Source organism: Canis lupus, chromosome 28 (assembly GCF_048164855.1).
Source record: "Canis lupus baileyi chromosome 28, mCanLup2.hap1, whole genome shotgun sequence".
Lineage (NCBI taxonomy): Eukaryota > Metazoa > Chordata > Mammalia > Carnivora > Canidae > Canis > Canis lupus.
The window spans coordinates 15,773,190-15,790,706 of NC_132865.1; the positions used below are offsets into that span (position 1 = coordinate 15,773,190).

Consider the following 17,517-nt stretch of genomic DNA (forward strand, 5'->3'; position numbering starts at 1 on the left):
GTGGTATTAAATGAAACTAATTATAATGAATCTCACATATCTAATGAGTTTAAAATTCCCCTTGGAGAAACTGGTCTGCCCTTTATAAAGAAGAGCGAGGAGTCCAATTGCATATAGTAGGACAGTTTTACTAACTGCCTAAATCACGCTTATTTAAAGCTTCTGTTCAAAGTCTGTTATAATTTTTATTATATATGTAATTATATAAATGTAATTATATAAATATATATAATGCTAACAAGAAATTTTAGCTACAGTTCTTTGATTAGTCTCCTTGTAGTAACATATTTCCCTTTCATTTCCAAATACAGAGTAGTGATAGTTATTTTTAATTGAAGTGAAAAAATTGATTGTGACTATCACAATACCTTGAGGCACTTAAGGAAATTAGAAAATAAGAATTTAGGATCATGGTTGTTCATTGACTTTCTTCATAAAGTCATTAACATTATTTATTACTAAAACTCTTATTTTCTAATTATTGACTGGGTTCCTGTGATATTTAAATAGATTATATTAATGATTTTATAATTGTAAGAATTAGAAGTTGATGCTTTTTCCCCATTATTAGCAAATATTTATTCAAAAAATATTGTAGGGCAGCCTGGGTGTCTCAGCGGTTTAGTGCCGTCTTCTACCCAGGGTATGACCCGGAAGACCCGGGATCGAATCCCCTGTCCAGTTCCCTGCATGGAGCCTGCTTCTCCCTCTGCCTGTGTCTCTGTCCCCCCCTCTGTCTCTCATGATTAAATAAATAAAATCTTAAAAAATATAAATAAATAAAAAATATTGTACTAAACAATAGTGTTATTTTAAATATATGGGACTTTAAAAATTATATTTTGAGTGAATAATGCCTTTAGTTTTGAGGAGTGGCCTACTTTTTACTAATCTTGTTAGTCAGTGCTGTTTGTTCCAAATAAATCATCTTTATTATGCTAAAAAGCAAGCACTCATTTTTCTATTTTTATGGAGACTGTGTGGAAAGTTCCTGTGGGATTGATGGGCACTCTCTAAAAAACTAGTTGCCTAGGGACCTACTTTCATAAAAAAACATTTCCCATCATTGTCACTCATGGTCATCTTCCTGCTACACCCAACAGTCAGTCTTGAGAACTCATTTTAATCAACCTGTTCAGAGCATTTGACACAATCAATCTCTTCCTCTTTGAGCACTGGCTACCTATGGCTTCAGTGCTACCACCCTCTTCAACCTCACTAATCATTTCGTCTGGATCTTCTGTGTCAGACATTCCTCCCCTTCCAGATATTAGACCTCTTTTTTTCTTTTATTATATAGGGGCCCTGCTCAATGTAACCCATGCAGCGTCCTGGAGAGTCAGTGAGATTTGCTATGCTGGGTGCAAATTATTGGGAAAAACTAATGCTTCCTGTACTTTGAAGGGCATCCATGGCTGACCTAACCTATATTTCATATATGGAAGAAGATGCTCAGAATGCTATCATTTTGCTGTTCCTTGCTACTTTCAGTATATTTTTCAAAAGAGAGGTGAACTCAGGCTAGAGTTAGCCAACCTGCAAATGGAGATAAAAGGGGATGTTACTATTTACCTGTAGCCTGTAATCTAAACTGATTGAGGATATAAGTTAGGACCATGCAAAGTAGAAATATCCAACTGTTTCTTTACCTGGGACGGCAGAAGCAGTTACAAGACATGGCTGTGATGTCTTCAAAAGGAGATTTGACTGTGACCTCAAGTCTTTTGTAAGCATCTTCCTTTAAAAGTTAAGGCAAGACAGTGGGAAACAGTCCAGCAGCAAAAATTAGATTAAGGACAATATATTTCAATCTGTATAGTCACTTCCTATATACTGCCCCACTTCCTCTCTCCTTCACTTCTGGTTCTAGCCACAGCTATAGGGAAAAGTCCTATTTGGCATTAATTTTTTTAAAGATTTTATTTATTTATTCATGAGACAGACAGACACACACACACACACACACACAGATAGAGAAAGAGAGAGAGAGGCAGAGACACAGGCAGAGGGAGAAGCAGGCTCCATGCAGGGAGCCTACTGTTGGACTCGATCCTGGAACTCCAGGATCATGCCCTGGGCCGAAGGCAGGTGCTAAACCGTTGAGCCACCCAAGGATCCTCCATTTTTATTTATTTATTTATTTATTTATTTATTTATTTATTTATTTATTTAAGGTTTTAATATAGGCATTAATCCTATGCCTGACAGTAGTCTACCTCAGAGTATCGTACTGGGTATTTCTCTTTTTTCTGCTCCAGGGCTTTTCTAAGTCTTTGGCATGGGACATAGTGGCACCCCTCAGTACTCATAACTCAGGGAAATTGGGGTGATCCTCAGCTAATGGGGGATATGAGCCAGTGGCTGAAAGCTCTTTCATGTCTCCTCAACCAAAAAATTTTGAGAATCATTTCTTAAGTCTCTTTAGAAAGTCACACATAAAACCAATCATCTGCCATGCCCGTACTGAAACCACTTTCCTTCCTTCCCTATTCAATATCCAGAACCTCCTGTCTGTTCTCTGCCAACACACTCCCAAATAAACTTCTTGTACAAAAGAAAAATCTTGGCTCTGTGTTAGATATGAGAGAGACCTTGGCTAAAACACCAGCTAAACCCACACTTGAATAGGGCCTTCAGAGAGTGTAAGTTCAGATAGAGTGCAATGAGCACAATACAGAGGTCAGTTGGTGCAATATTAGAACCTTGAAAAGTTTGGCTAGATGAGAATTTTGGCTGTGGTAACCTACACCTGGGGCTGATTGGAAACAAACCTCAATTCTACCAAGTTTTTGAGGGACTTGTTTTGCAAAGAACCCACAAGCCTGACTTGAAATAATGTCTGGTCCCTAACTTGCACCAGCAGGAAATGGACTGTAAAAGTCTGAAAGGATACCATTCTCTTTAAAGTCCATGTCAAATATAACTATGGAGGATTATGGACAAAGAATTCTTGGCAGAGAACAAAACCAGCAGCTACCAGGTTGGCTAAGGAAGGAATTTATCTTACCTACGGAAAAGAGCATGTTTGCTATTGCTGCCCAGCAGGATGTAAAAATTGCTATGGAACTTTTCCAAGCTCTTATTATATATTATTTAATTTGGAAGGAGATAATTTTAGTTTATAGATTACTGGTCCGTGAGAAACTACATTTGCAGTTTGTGGAGAGGATTGAATTACTAAGGGATCCTGGAACCATTACTAAATACACTAATAATTGTGCTTGTCCCTCTGGAAGATGGTGAAAATGTTCTTTTTTTGTAGAAAGAAGGATGCATATTGATATTTGAATGGCCAAATGGGCAGATTGGCTGAGACTTACAGGTTTCAGATTGTATCTATTTTCTTCTTATACCTCAATAGAATTCCTAATTTTTACCTACTTGCAGAAATAATCAGAATAAAGATATTTTCTATTGCCAGTCCTCTTAGATGTGTCCATGTGCCTATGGTCTGGCCAACAGTGCAGAAGCAGAAGTGCAGTTCTGGTATTTCTTTTAAGTGAAGATCCTATTCTTTCCTCTATACTTCTTCCATCCTGGTGCAATATGGGTATGAAAGAGGAAGAGTCATTGGATTGTGAGGAACCGAGCACATCCTAAGCATAGTGGAGTAAAAAACTGAACTAGACTCTGTTTTATACAAGACCAGAGCCACTGCACTAGTCTCAATCTGTCTTTATCTACATGCTTAAGTGAGAGACAAAACAAGTCTATCTTTAGAAACATTATGTTTGGTCGGCTATAAGCAGCCTAATTTACTAACATAGCTTAAGACTTAGATGTGACAGGGCTATAGGATGTGGGTTTTCTTTTTTTTTTTATTTTTTAATTTATTTTTTATTGGTGTTCAATTTACTAACATACAGAATAACCCCCAGTGCCCGTCACCCATTCACTCCCACCCCCCGCCCTCCTCCCCTTCTACCACCCCTAGTTCGTTTCCCAGGGTTTTCTGGGGAAGAGATCTTCACTCCTAAAAGATTCCCCCCCACACACCTCCCTGTGAACATTGTCATACCTGGATTGATGCCTGGTGCTGTTGTCACCTTGCTCCAGCCTAAGTATGTAGTCATCATTGAAGTTGGCTCTATCAGTCTGAGTCTAGTCAGGAAAATGGAACTGAGTTCTCAAACAGAGAAGGATTTAATGCAGGAAATTAGTTACAAAGCCTTTAAAAGTCCTGGAGTAGCAAAGAGCAAGGCAGGAGGAACAAACGGTAGAAAAGAATGCTCCTCTCACACTTTGGCTGAAGTCCTTGTCCCTACATGTGCCATCCCTTTTGCTGAAGGCAGTACTAGTGCCACAGAGCAGTAATGTAAGAGCCTGTACTACTGACCATATACTACATAAAACTTGAAATTTTCTGCATTGGTCTTCTCTCTTCTAATGCCACTCACTGAGGTTGCTACATCAAAAAGTGTCACCAGAAGAAACAAAACAGTTTCTTTCTCTTTCCATTTTACAATCTCCCACTAGTTTGCACTGACATGTATACCTTGGAAATGTAGTTTGACGCATCGAGCCCCTTGTGACATAGAGGAGAGTACTGAGGTAGGAATGGAGCTGACAGTCATCAGACAATGACTAGCTGAGTGTCAGAGTGACAAATGGAAAGAACTACATAGTTTGATCACATTGTTAACCCAGTATGTCAATTGAATCAGAAGTCTGCCATATTTCTGAATTTCCCCTTAAGTAAAAGAAATAGTTTCCTTATAACCTCAGATAGTTTGAATTGAGGTTTCTATAATTTGTGGCTAAAGTTATGGTAAATTTCATGTATAGAAGTATATTAAAATATATGAGATTATGTTGCCTCCATAATTTTTCCAAGTTTTCTGCTGATATTTTGCATTTTCCATACCATTAAAATTATTTATACTGTTTTATTACATTTTAAGGAGCTTTATTTATTTTAAAGATTTTATTTATTTATTTGAGGACAAGTGGGGAGCAGAGGGGCAGAGCGAGAGGGAAAAGCAGACTCCTCGTTGAGTAAGGAGACCAAAGCAGGACTTGACACAGGACTCCATCCCAGAACTCAGGATCATGACCTGAGTCCAAGTCAGATGCTAAACTGATTAAGCCACCCAGGTGCCCTATGCACTGCATATTTTAATCACCAGTCTTTTAAGTTTGGGATGCTTATAACCATGGATGTAAATGATGCTAAAACAACTTTATTGTTCTACCCAAGGGATGTTTATCAACATGACCTGATGGATTTAAATTCATGTTTATTCAATTTCTTATCATTAATTTTTTTCCTTTGGCATTAGGCAGACTGTACATGATTATATTTGTGCAAGGTTAAATTTACGTGAGTTTTGTTTATATTATTATTTATATGATCATACTGGGGGTTTATATTATAATTTATATTACAAGATTTTTTTCTCGTATTGACTTGCTTTTTCACAAGCACTAAAGCATTTTCCTATTCAATATAAAATTATTAAAAGAAAATAAAAGTTATGGAGTACCTGATGGGCTCAGTCAGTAGAGCATGTGACTCTTGATCTCTGGGTTGTAAGTTCAAGCCCCACACTAGGTGTAGAGGTTACTTAAAATAAAATCTGAACCAAAAAAAAAAAAAAAAAAAAAAGAAGGGGCACCTGGGTGGCTCAATCTGGGAAGCATCTGCTTTTGACTCAAGTCATAATCCTAAGGTTCTTGGATCAAGTCCTAGTTTGGGCTCCCTGCTCTGCAGGAAGCCTGCTTCTCCTTCTCATTTTGCCCCTATCTTGTGCTCTCTCTCTCACTATCTTTATCTTTGTCTCAAATAAATAAATAAAATCTTAAAAAAAAGAAAATAAAAATTACAGTATTATAATAGACAAACTTTACCATCTTTTATCTATCTTTATTGTGCTATTTCAAAATATGCTTATTTGTATAAATATATGTTTGATTTAATTGTGAACGTTTAGATATATTTTATTTCCACCTATTCTAATGGGCTGCCATCATATTATTTAGGTGGATAGAACTTACCTTAAAACCATTGAAAATAACTTTAAATTTTAACTTAATGGAGCTTATTTTTCCTTGTCAAATCAAAATATGGATTTTAGAGAACAACCTTTGCTTTACATTTAAAAACATGTCAATAAAGCAGAAAAGCTTACATACATTTGTCAATGAATCTTTTACAGGACACATAATTTATGTCCTGAGCAATAAGGGAACTCATTACTGTCTTGATAAATACATGATAAAATGTCTTGTTTATTGTTCCTCTGATGAATTCACTGGACCAACAAAGATAAAAGTACAACAAACAATTAAATAAATCTTAGTTGAATCAAAAGAAAGCAGAGCTCAAAATTTTTATCAAACTTTTATTATGTCCTTTAATTGTCAATAGTTTCATTGTAATTTGAATACTTCTTGATCTTGTAAAATAGGTCTGCAAAATTTTATTGCCTTTTTATTAATGAGTCTTTCAAAGACACACAAAGAAAGGTAATATACCCACAAAGAGTAAGATATTTATTTAGTAATAGAATGATTTTGCTAATATTGGTTTTTCTCAAATATACTATGGTTTATAGATATGCTGCATTCAATGGTTAGGCCACTAGTTTTTTCAGAAGGAACAGTTAACGTGTATATATTTCACAAATATATAGAAAATATATTTCTAGGATTAAAGAAGGAAAAACAATGGAAAGAATAAAGGAGGGCCACCTGGGTAGCTCAGTGGTTGAGCATCTGCCTTCAGCTCGGGTCATGATCCCAGGGTCCTGGGATCGAGTCCCATATGGGGGTCCCTGCAGGGAGTCTGCTTCTCCCTCTGCCTATGTCTCTGCCTCTCTCTCTGCATCTCTCTTGAATAAATAAACAAAATATTTAAAAAATAGAATAAAGGAGACATAGCACTGAATTTTCTTTTAATTTACATTTCAAATTTTAGTATGCAGATAATATTATAATCTGTTAGAAAAATTATATTTGTAAATTTATTATAAATGCCATTTTTTTGGAGAAAATTGGGGGCAGCCCAGGTGGCTCAGTGGTTTAGCTCAGCCCAGGGTGTGATCCTGGAGACCCGGGATCGAGTCCCACATTAGGTTCCCTGCATAGAGCCTGCTTCTCCCTCTGCCTGTGTCTGTTCCTCTCTCTCTCTCTCTCTGTATGTGTCTCATGAATAAATAAATAAAATCTTAAAAAAAAAAAGAAAATTTGGTCAAGCACAATGTTGGAAATATATGGAAAATTATTTTGATTACAGTTGTTTACAACATTATTTCAAAATGAATACCTGGCTATTAATTTCTAACCCGTTATGGGCTCGAACTCACCACCCTGAGATCAAGAATCTCATAGTCCACACACTGAGCCAGGCAGGCATCCCTAGATACTAATGTAGTTTTTAAAAAGTAAGAATAATATTGAACTTTGCAATATTGCTTTCACTGTCTTGACTACTCTAAGACTTTATTATTGTTGAGGTTCTCAGAAACCTAGATATCTTTTAGCATATTTTATTTAGCTGTCAACCTCGATTGAGTAGGCAGTTCTGTTCGTTATGCTTTTTATAATTTTTCAAGTATTTACAAGTGGTGATTAATTTGATTGATCTAAGGGATGCCCAGGTAGCTGGTAGAACATTATTTCTAGGTATGTCTGTTGACAATGTTTCTAGAAGCTTATCATTTAAATCAGTAGCCTGAGTAAAAAAGTGGTCTTATCACTGTGGGCAGCCATAATCCAATTCATTAAGGGCCTGAATAGGACAAAAAGGCAGAGGAAGTATACAAATGTACTCTGCTTAAACTGGGACATCCGTCTTCTCCAGGCCTCCTGACCTGTTCCTGATTCTCAGGTCTTTGGACTCAGGATGGGACTAATACCATTGGCACTCCTGGTTCTCAGGCCTTTGGGTTTGGATTGGAATTACAATACTGGCTTTCCTAGGCCTCCAGTTTGTAGCAGACAGCAGATTGTGGAACCTCTCAGTCTTCACAATATCATAATCATGTGAGTCATGATTTACATACATTTATATTTATATTACATATATTTATATTATTTATATTATACACCTATCTAGCTGTACATACCAATATCTTATTGGTTCTGTTCCTCTGGAGAATTTTGACTAATACAGATTTTGTTATGAAGAGTGGTTCTAGAAGAATGGAATTTTAAGGATGAATTTTCTGAATTGGTTCTGGAGTTTTTGGAATTGGCTTATTTCTAATCTGATTAGATTTAAAGATCTAATCAGACTCCATTATAACTAATCAGACTCCATTATAACTAATAATTCCATTTCCAGAAGTAAAGAGCACTGATAATCCATGGCTTAAACTATTTAGAGATATGCAAAATAACTGCATGGATTACTAGTGATCCACCACTTTGAGAAACAAGGAACTAAGTAAGTAACTCCATATTATTACTTCTGAGCATTGTGGAAAACTAAGAAAAATAGTGACATTGGTTGTTCCTAAAGCCTCTGGAAAAGTTCGTTATTCAAATTCCCAATTTAAGCCACAGCGATGACCTAAGAGCTTCCTTGTGTACTCAGAGGCAGAGTCTTATCTTTTGTTATCACAGGACTGACTTTGCTGAAAACCAGATGCAGAATCTCATCTTATGATTGGCTCAATTACAATGCAACCTGAGCTTCCACTTCTAGAGTGCCTACTGTTAAAGTGAGGGCATTGATTGGGGGAATATGGTATCTATAAATGGTGTTGAAGATATGTGATTGGGGGAATATGGTATCTATAAATGGTGTTGAAGATATGTGGGAGGACTGTGATGAAGCTGGGGACATTGAATCCTAAATTATGATGGGTAGTCTTTGCCTGTGGAAGAGGTCTCCCCATCCCCAGTAGCAGGGGACTTTTCTATTTGAGGGGATTAATTCTGCATTGCCTGAGGAAACAGTAATATCCTCCCTTGAGGCAGTTGCCATGCAAAATAATGCTGATTCTCTTCAGGATCTACCCATACCATCCTTTTATGCTTTTAGGTCTGTAACTAATATTAAAAAAGAAAGAAAAAGAAAAAAAGGGCCCAAAATGGAATCACTTGCTTCTCGGATGGCAAACCAAGACTTTATTGTAGGAATGTGACCTTTAACCAGTTTGAAATTTCCTGATCAAATTAGTAAAATAATCTGCATAATAGCATCCTTTTTCTCCAAAGGAAGGTGACCTGACCTGAAATAATCCTGTCTTTTTCTTTTTAAGACTTCATCTATTTATTCATGACAGACACACAGAGAGAGGCAGAGACATAGGCAGAGGGAGAAGCAGGCTCCTCACAGGGAGCCTGATGCAGGACTCAATCCACAGACCCAGGGATCACACCCTGAGCCAAAGGCAGATGCTCAACCACTGAGCCACCCAGGCATCCCGTCTTTTTTTTTTTTTTTTTTAAGATATTATTTATTTATTTATTCATGAGAGAGACACAGAGAGAGAGAGACAGAGAGACAGAGAGACAGAGAGGCAGAGACACAGGCAGAGGTAGAAGCAGGCTCCATGCGGGGAGCCCGATGTGGGACTCGATCCTGGGACTCCAGGATCACGCCCTGGGTGGAAGGCAGCACTAAACCGCTGAGCCACCCAGGGATCTCCTTTTTCTTTCTTTCTTTCTTTCTTTCTTTCTTTCTTTCTTTCTTTCTTTCTTTCTTTCTTTCTTTCTTTCTTTCTTTCTTTCTTTCTTCTCTTTTCTTTTCTTTTTTTCTTTTCTTTTCTGTCTTTTCTTTTTCTAATAACATTTTCCTCCTCCCCATTTCTGCCTATAGAAGCCTTCCATTTTGTACAGCTCCGTGGAGGTCCCCTCAACTTTCTCAGTGGGATGCTGCCCCATGAATTATCTAGAGCCAATTAGATCTTTAAATTTACTCAGCTGAATTTTGTTTTTTAACACTAGACTCAAGTCCCAACAGGTTCCTAAAAGTGAGGTATGAAGTGTGACTCATGAGGAGGTGAGCTACACTCCAAAAAAACTACTTGAGTTTTCTAATTTATATAAGCATAAATCTGGGGAATGTGTGGAAATGAGTGTAAGGGTGGGGCTATGTCTGTATTGTTTACCGTTTAATTGCCAGTACCTAGTACTGTCTCCAGCACAGAGGAGATACTCAATAAGAATTCTGAAATAATTGAGTGGTTGCTAAAATAAAATTCATTTTTCTTGTTGACATTTTTCGTATAGATGGGTAGAAAGATTCAGAGATAGATAGAGATAATATTAAGAAAGGAGGAAGCAGTGGGGCTTTCTTATTTGCTTGCCCAGATGTGGGGAATAAAGGAAAAAGAGTGGTACATTTTGAAAGTTGTCAACAATCCAACGTAAAAAATTGAGTCAGGCTTTTTATTACCAGTATTTATTTTTATGATAATTATTTTACTATCCATTTCTCTCACTTGACCTATAGTATACAAGGGCAAATACCACTTCTCTGTTTATATCTGAATACCAAGCATTGATTGTGGTATTTAACATAGATTAAGTTCTCAATAATGTTTAGTAAATGAATAAAATACATGATTAAAACAGCTATTTACTAGTCAGAGGTATGCACATTTGAATGGCTAAAATGGCTCTATAGCAATTTTATAGGAGTTCTTTCAAGAGTGATTAGTAAGATAATTATATGGCAATGAAGCTTTTTATTATTAAAGAGGAATCTGTTGTGAGTGCATGAAAAACCTAAGGACAGGCCAAGAAGTACACACACACACACACACATTGATTGATTGTAAAAGAGGTTTTCTTGAAGCTTAGAGACATAAAATGTACTGATGTGGAAATCAAGAGACTTAAGGTTTGATTTCTTTTCTATCACTAATTATTTGGCAGAATTAAGCAAGTCACTTAATTTCTTGGTTACTGTTTATTTACTTATGAAACGAAAGAGCTGAAATTAATGATTTCTTAAGTGTGTTGAAATTCTCAATTCCTATGAGTTTGTCTGACTCTTAGTTTTTACCCTTACTCATATTGGAAGAAGTAGAATGACCTTGAACAGTTGAGGGTCAGTAAAAACGTTTTTACTGCATTCAGGTGTAAGTGGTTCTTATCACTGATCCATATTAGGGCTGCCTCATGTGGCAGAGAGGCTGTGATGTTTATGAATTTATCTTGTCTGGGCAGATTTACTAGTGTGTATTTTATTGATTTTTCCATTTGGTAAACCTGCTAAACCAGGTTATTGCCTACTCAGAATTGGATAAACTAAAAAAAGAAAAAAAAAAGAAAAACCCCAGAACAAAACATCCCAGGTTGAAAATAGAGTCTAAAAGGAATATGAAGTTAGAATGAATAAGCCAAAATTTCATGGAAAAGAGACAAAAAGCAAGACATCACTTCAAAATTCTTGTCACATTTTTAAAAATCTTTTAAGGGACACCTGGGTGGCTCAGCAGTTGAGCATCTGCCTTTGGCTCAGGGCATGATCCCGCAGTCCTGGGATTGAGTCTCACATTGGGCTCCCTGCAGGGAGCCTGGTTCTCCCTCTGCCTATGTCTCTGCCTCTCTCTCTGTGTCTCTCATGAATAAATAAATAAAAATCTTTAAAAAAATAAAAAAGCTTTTGAAATGGAAAAATATCTTCATATATTTACACACATACACATGCATACAGACATACAAGTTATAAAGTACAGATCAATGTGACTTCACAGAATATTATCAGGACTCTAGAAATTTCTGTTGTGTCTCTTTATAATAACTTACCTTTAAAGTGTAAGTAATGTCCTTGTTGAAGATCAAGGACATTATTGTGTCCTTGTGTTGAAGGTGTTGAAGATCAATTTACCCTGTTAACATAGCTTTAAATTATTAATTTCTCTAAAAATAATGGCATAGTCAGCAGGTCCCAACACAACTTTTCATTTTCTGAAGAGGGAATCATAGAGAGCAAAATAGAATGTCTCCTGTCAAGCAGGAGCCTGTGTCAGGCAGCTGTCTGTGTCAAGCAATGATGCAAGCAGTTGAGGTACTGCAGCTAGGAGATATCGTCAGGACCAGCTGGCATCCCAGAACTGATAACAAACAGAACCAGAGGAGGTGTGTGAGGGCCCAACACCGATTAAATCCCTTTAAAAAGGAGAGGATTTTTGCAGCAAACTGTCAGACTCTTCAGACATGACCCCTCTATGTCTGACCACTTAAAAAAGGCAGCAGCCACGGAAGGCTCTGACTGATTTCTGAACAGAATTGAGATCCTTCACTGCTTGAATGTAATAAGCAATAAGTACCAAGAGCTGACCCAGACTGGACTGAGGCCTTATCTCAACTGCACGCCCACAGACTGACTTCACTTTTGGTTCCGTAACTCCTACGCCCTCTGCTATCTTGCTGTTGTGTGGCTTGTCTTATGTTCTGCTCTGTGTGCTGTGTAAGAAGCCAAGTTTAATCATATGGTGAAATGTCACTGACTTTGGAATCCTGAACCTGCTTCATAATTGTGATTAACTTTGCTTTATTTGAACAAAGCTAACATTGTCAAAAGATACAACTTGTGTGTAAGCCTTCATAGTGTGCTTATGACATGAATCTACTTCCCAGATTTACCTTATTGAGTTTGTGTTTTATTATATTTCTCATCCACATAATCCTACAATGTGATTTGTGCTAATTTCACTACTACATTCCCCACTCACATCTGTAGCAGAGTGATGGTTATATAATTTTATAATCAATAAGAACATGGCAAATTTCCAGGCCCTGCTTCCTGATATGAGTACCAAAAACTATCCTATCTTTCCCATCTTATATGGGACTAGAGTGACTAGAATAGAGTATTTAAATTTTCTTGTATTCAAATTTTTAAAAATATTTTATTTATTTGAAAGAGAGAGAGAGAGAGAGAGAGCACAAGCAGGGGAAGGGGCAGAGGGAAAGAGAGAAGCAGACTTCCTGCTAAGCAGGGAGCCTGACTCAGGGCTCCATCCCAATGCCCTGAGATCCTGATCTGGTCTGAAGGCAGATGCTCAACCGACTGAGCTACTGAGGCACCCTAGGCACTTAAATTTTCTAAGGACCGCCTCTTAAAATTAAAATAACGTCTAGGAAGATACCACAAGAACCTGTGGATAAACTTGATTTAATTGGCCTAATTTCTTTGACTTGTCTTATTCAGATAGTAGGGATTAAATGAGATACAACCAGTAATTTTTGTTTTGTTTTGTTTTCAAATATTTTATTTATTTATTCAGAGAGAGAGAGAGAGAGAGAGAGAGAGAGAGAGAGAGAGAGGCAGAAACACAGGCAGAGGGAGAAGCAGGCTCCATGCAGGGAGCCCGATGTGGGACTCGATCCCGGGTCTCCAGGATCACACCCCAGGCTGCAGGTGGCGCTAAACCGCTGTGCCACCGGGGCTGCCCCAACCAGTAATTTTTGATAAATTACATGCATATTGCCAATTGTGATATCATAGTCCTGCCACTGGCCACAGATAGATACGCAACATTCAATAAAGGCTTGTGGTATGCTATGGTGAAGGGCCCTTTGAAGCAGTGAGATACATAAGTGAGGACAATAGTTGGTTGACAGTAGTACTGAAAAATATTGGATCTAAAAGGCAAGAAAAACAAAGTACATGTCTCGTTCAGTTTATCTACGGTCAATCATAGTGGTTAGTGACCTTAAAACTCAATATTTTATGCAATGGATTATAGAAATAATCCCCTACAGAGTCCATTCAAAGCATAAAGTCAGTAAACAAGACACAACTGTGGGGATTTTTTCTTTGTCCATTTGAAAGTTTGCTATTGTCTTTGTGGTTGGAATTCAAGCTGTTACTGCATATTCAGAGAACACAGAAAATGTGGGTCTGGAATGTATTAAAAGGATAGAAGGAACAAAGTGGGAGAAATGAGTTTTGGTGGTTTGAGTAATGGGTCAGTAGGAAAATAAGGAAATGGCTAAAGACAGCTGAATGACTAATGGTGTCATAAAACAACACAAACAAATTGAGTGCATCCTTATGGAACATTCATATTTCTAGGCGAAGGAAGTGCTAGAAGTGGAAATAAACTGCTAGGGTTTGGTTAAGTGATGGGAAGGAGCTTGTTTCGTAGCTGCCAACTTTGTTCTCAGCTTTCAGAATGAGGCCTATGTAAAGGTGTGGGCAGAAAACTGATGGCCTAGGAATCCACCTGCACCCTCTCACCTGCCAGAAACATCAATTTGAATAGCTATCTGTTTACAAAAATATCTTCACAAAAGCCAAGGATTTCAGGTGATGGACTCCAGCATCTGGGGTGAAATACAAGAGTAAGAAAGGATGCAATGAGGAGGGTAGGAAAGATAGATTCACACTATTCCCATTAACTCACCAAGCCCCAATTGTTCAGTAAGGAGGAAGCAGCTCAGCTCTCCATCTCCTCGGGAGAGGAGAATAAAAGTGAATTCCTAGCTTCATGTTGGACCTCAGAGATGCCCATTTCAGCACCAGGCTGACACCTGCCACATGACCCATCAATCCCACTTACAGGTATATATCTAAAGAAAATGAAAACAAAATCTTGAAGAGACATCAGTTCCCTCATGTTCATTGCAACATTATTCGCAATTGCTAAGATATGGAAACTATCTAAGTTCCTATCAAGGATGAAAAGATAAAGAAAATATACATATATAATGGAGTATTATTCAGCCATACAAAAGAAGGAAATCCTGCCTTTTGTGGCAACATGGATGGACTTTGAGGGTATTATGTGAAGTGAAATAAATCAGACAGAGAAAGACAAATACTATATGATACCGCTTACAGGCAGAGTCTAAAAAAAGGTGAAATCAAAAATAAATAGAGTAGAATAATGATTGCCAGGAGCTGGGGATGGGGAAAATGGGGAATGGTTGGTCAAAGGGGAGGAATAAGTTCTGGAAATCTAATTACATCATAATGACTATGATCAACAGTACTGTATTATATACTTGAACGTTTTTTAAGAGAGTAGTGTGTCAATACTACCTAAATAAAGCTGGCAAAAGAGTGGGGCCATTTAAATATCATTATTACATTAATCCTATAAAAGGTTGTTCTTATGAATGAAAACTTCAAAGAACACATTTGAAAAGCCAGCAAGCAAGGTAAAGGGAAAAAAAGAATTCTGTTTTTATTTTGTTTTGTTTTTGTTTACTGCCTAACACTGTTTAATACCTAACAGACATCAGTTTTGAGCTGGGAATATTAGCTAATGTATATTAAGCTGTTATTCTGTGCCAGGCTCATTTATATTTTTACAATAAACCTATGAACTAGAAGATAAACTATGTTATAGATGAGGAAAATAAGACATAGAGAGGTTAAATAATTTGCCTGTTATAAATTAAACAACTTAATGTTATATGGCTAATATAGAAATTCAATATATATTTACCAGCATCTATCTTTTTGTTGGAAACTTTGGGAGATACTGATTATTGAATAGGAAATATGCAGCATTTGAAATTGAATATTTTAGTGGACAATTATTAGAATTTTATTTATTATTGGAATCACAATGTGTATATAATATAATAACAGATTTTTAAGTCAGACCTGCATTTAAATTTGGCCATGTCATTAATTATATTACCTTGTATACTAGTAATCAACCTTTAGGTTTTAACATTTTCATCTGTAAAAACCACACCAACTTTTTTGGGTTATTGTTAAGACTATAAAATATGCACATTAAAAACATTTGAATGATAGGTTCTTAGGGGTTCCTTACTAAATGACAGGGTGTTGGAAGTGTTCACTGTCAATTACCCCTTTCCTGGATAAAATAATGTTCATTTTGTTCAGTTGACAGTAGGCCATATGCTTCAGGACCTTTCTTCAGCCCTAGCAGTGAAGCTCAATTAGTCTTAGCCAATTGCAATGATTCTGTTCTCTAGAGATTAGTTCAGCAATGGACTTGTGACATGATTCTGATCAATAAGCCAGAGGAGACTGCTGAGTGATAGAGAGGCTGCTTAAAAGTTCTTTCTTGCTCCCAAGTAAGGACAAAAAGCAAGAGTTTTCCTTTTTCCACCTTTGTATGCTATTATATAAATATATGAGTCTTGATCTCCTGGTGTTATCTGATGGGGCAAAAAGCCAACTTCATGGAGAAAGTAGAATGAAAGATGGAAAAAATTCTGGGGCTTGATATTTCAAAACAACTATATTAATTGTGATACTTTCTTAATTCCAGAATTTTTGCCTTGTGAGATCTTCCTCCAGTTTAAACTATATTAGTTGGGTTTTGAGTTACTTTTTAGTCAAGAACACCCTAACAGATGAGGCTTATAATCATCATAATTATTATTAAAAGGAAGAATGTATGTTCCCCTCAAAAATTTATATCATCTTGAGAGGGAAACTGCAGAAATTTAGCATCTATCTCCGAGTGCTTACTTAATCCTTTTTGAGCAGTAGTATATATTTGGTCAGAGCTTGATTTTTTTTTTAATTCGACAACTTTGCATTAGTGGTGGGATCCTTGTCTCAAAGGATGTTCAGGAAATGTTGTCTAGCTTTTTCTTTTATTTCTAGCCTCAGGTTTGGCAGGTAGTCTTTTGCTTCCTGTCTTCTGGTATGAGTCTATACATTATATACTCATTCAACAAATATTTATTGAATGTTTACCATATGTTATGCCTACTATAGGGTGCTACTATCAAAGAAGGCTTTTCTGAGAGGAAAAAAGTGAAATAAAATAAGAAGGATGAGTTGAAGTTGACTTGGGGAAGTGGGAGGAGATGTCTCTGAAAACAAAAACAAACAAACAAACAAACAAACAAAAAGACAGTCCAAGAAAAGGAAACTATGTGCCGTAGGGATAATGATGAATTTGAAAAGTGAAAAGTCCAAGGTTATGAAATAAAAATAGCAAGGTGTTTATTGTCATAAATTGAGGTTAGACAGGTAGGTAAAAAGAATTTTTGAGTACTTTGATTTTTGTTCTAAGAGTAAGAGTAGGTCTTTGAAAACAAATTTTAGTAATGAGAAATGTAATTGAGTTTTCATTTAGAAAAGATCACTGGAAGGAGGCAAAATGAATATGGAGAGATGAGTTCAGAGATTGATATAGTTTTCTAGATGAAAGATGGGGATAGTTTTAATTAAGTTAAGAGCAGTGGAAATAGGTGATGACAGATTTGACAGTAATCTGGAGGTAAATTTAAAAGGACTTCCTTGGGAATGGGATAGATTGAGATCTCATAGATGCTGTGAGATGTTTGGCTTGCAAGAATATTGGTTATGGTGATTTGCTGAAATAGAAAACTGTAGAAGTAGAGTTGATTTTGGTTTATGGTGGTTAGTTGTCACTCACTTCAAACCAAATCATTATGCTGGAAGAACAACAAATGAAATGTATAGTTGAATTGAAAGAATGTATGAATGGGATCACTACCCCAGAATCCTATGCATCTTTAGAGTTTCAATTTATATCTGAAATTGCATCTGGAAACCATAATATGGGTATTATGGTGACTTAATATTTTTTCTGAACAAGGAGGGTTTTATGAACTTCTCTTTGACCCTTTCCATTATCATAGTTGTTAATCCAC

General features: G+C 36.7%; 1 protein-coding gene and 1 long non-coding RNA gene across 5 annotated transcripts in view; one reads left to right on the plus strand and one right to left on the minus strand.

Moving 5' to 3' along the window:
• PKIA (cAMP-dependent protein kinase inhibitor alpha) overlaps positions 1–11,951 on the minus strand; it is a 124,199-nt gene extending 112,248 nt beyond the window's left edge. Inside the window, exons 1-2 of one of the 2 annotated variants that reach the window (XM_072804158.1) lie at positions 11,704–11,932; positions 4,019–4,126 (exon numbers count right to left, since the gene is read on the minus strand). The gene's annotated coding sequence lies outside the window, so the exon portion shown is untranslated. Of the gene's footprint in view, positions 1–4,018; positions 4,127–11,703 lie in introns of both variants that reach the window. The other variant, XM_072804159.1, reaches the window with a different exon arrangement.
• The window catches only part of LOC140620232 (uncharacterized), a 406,983-nt gene that overhangs the window by 155,795 nt on the left and 233,671 nt on the right, over positions 1–17,517 (plus strand). The window lies entirely within an intron of this gene.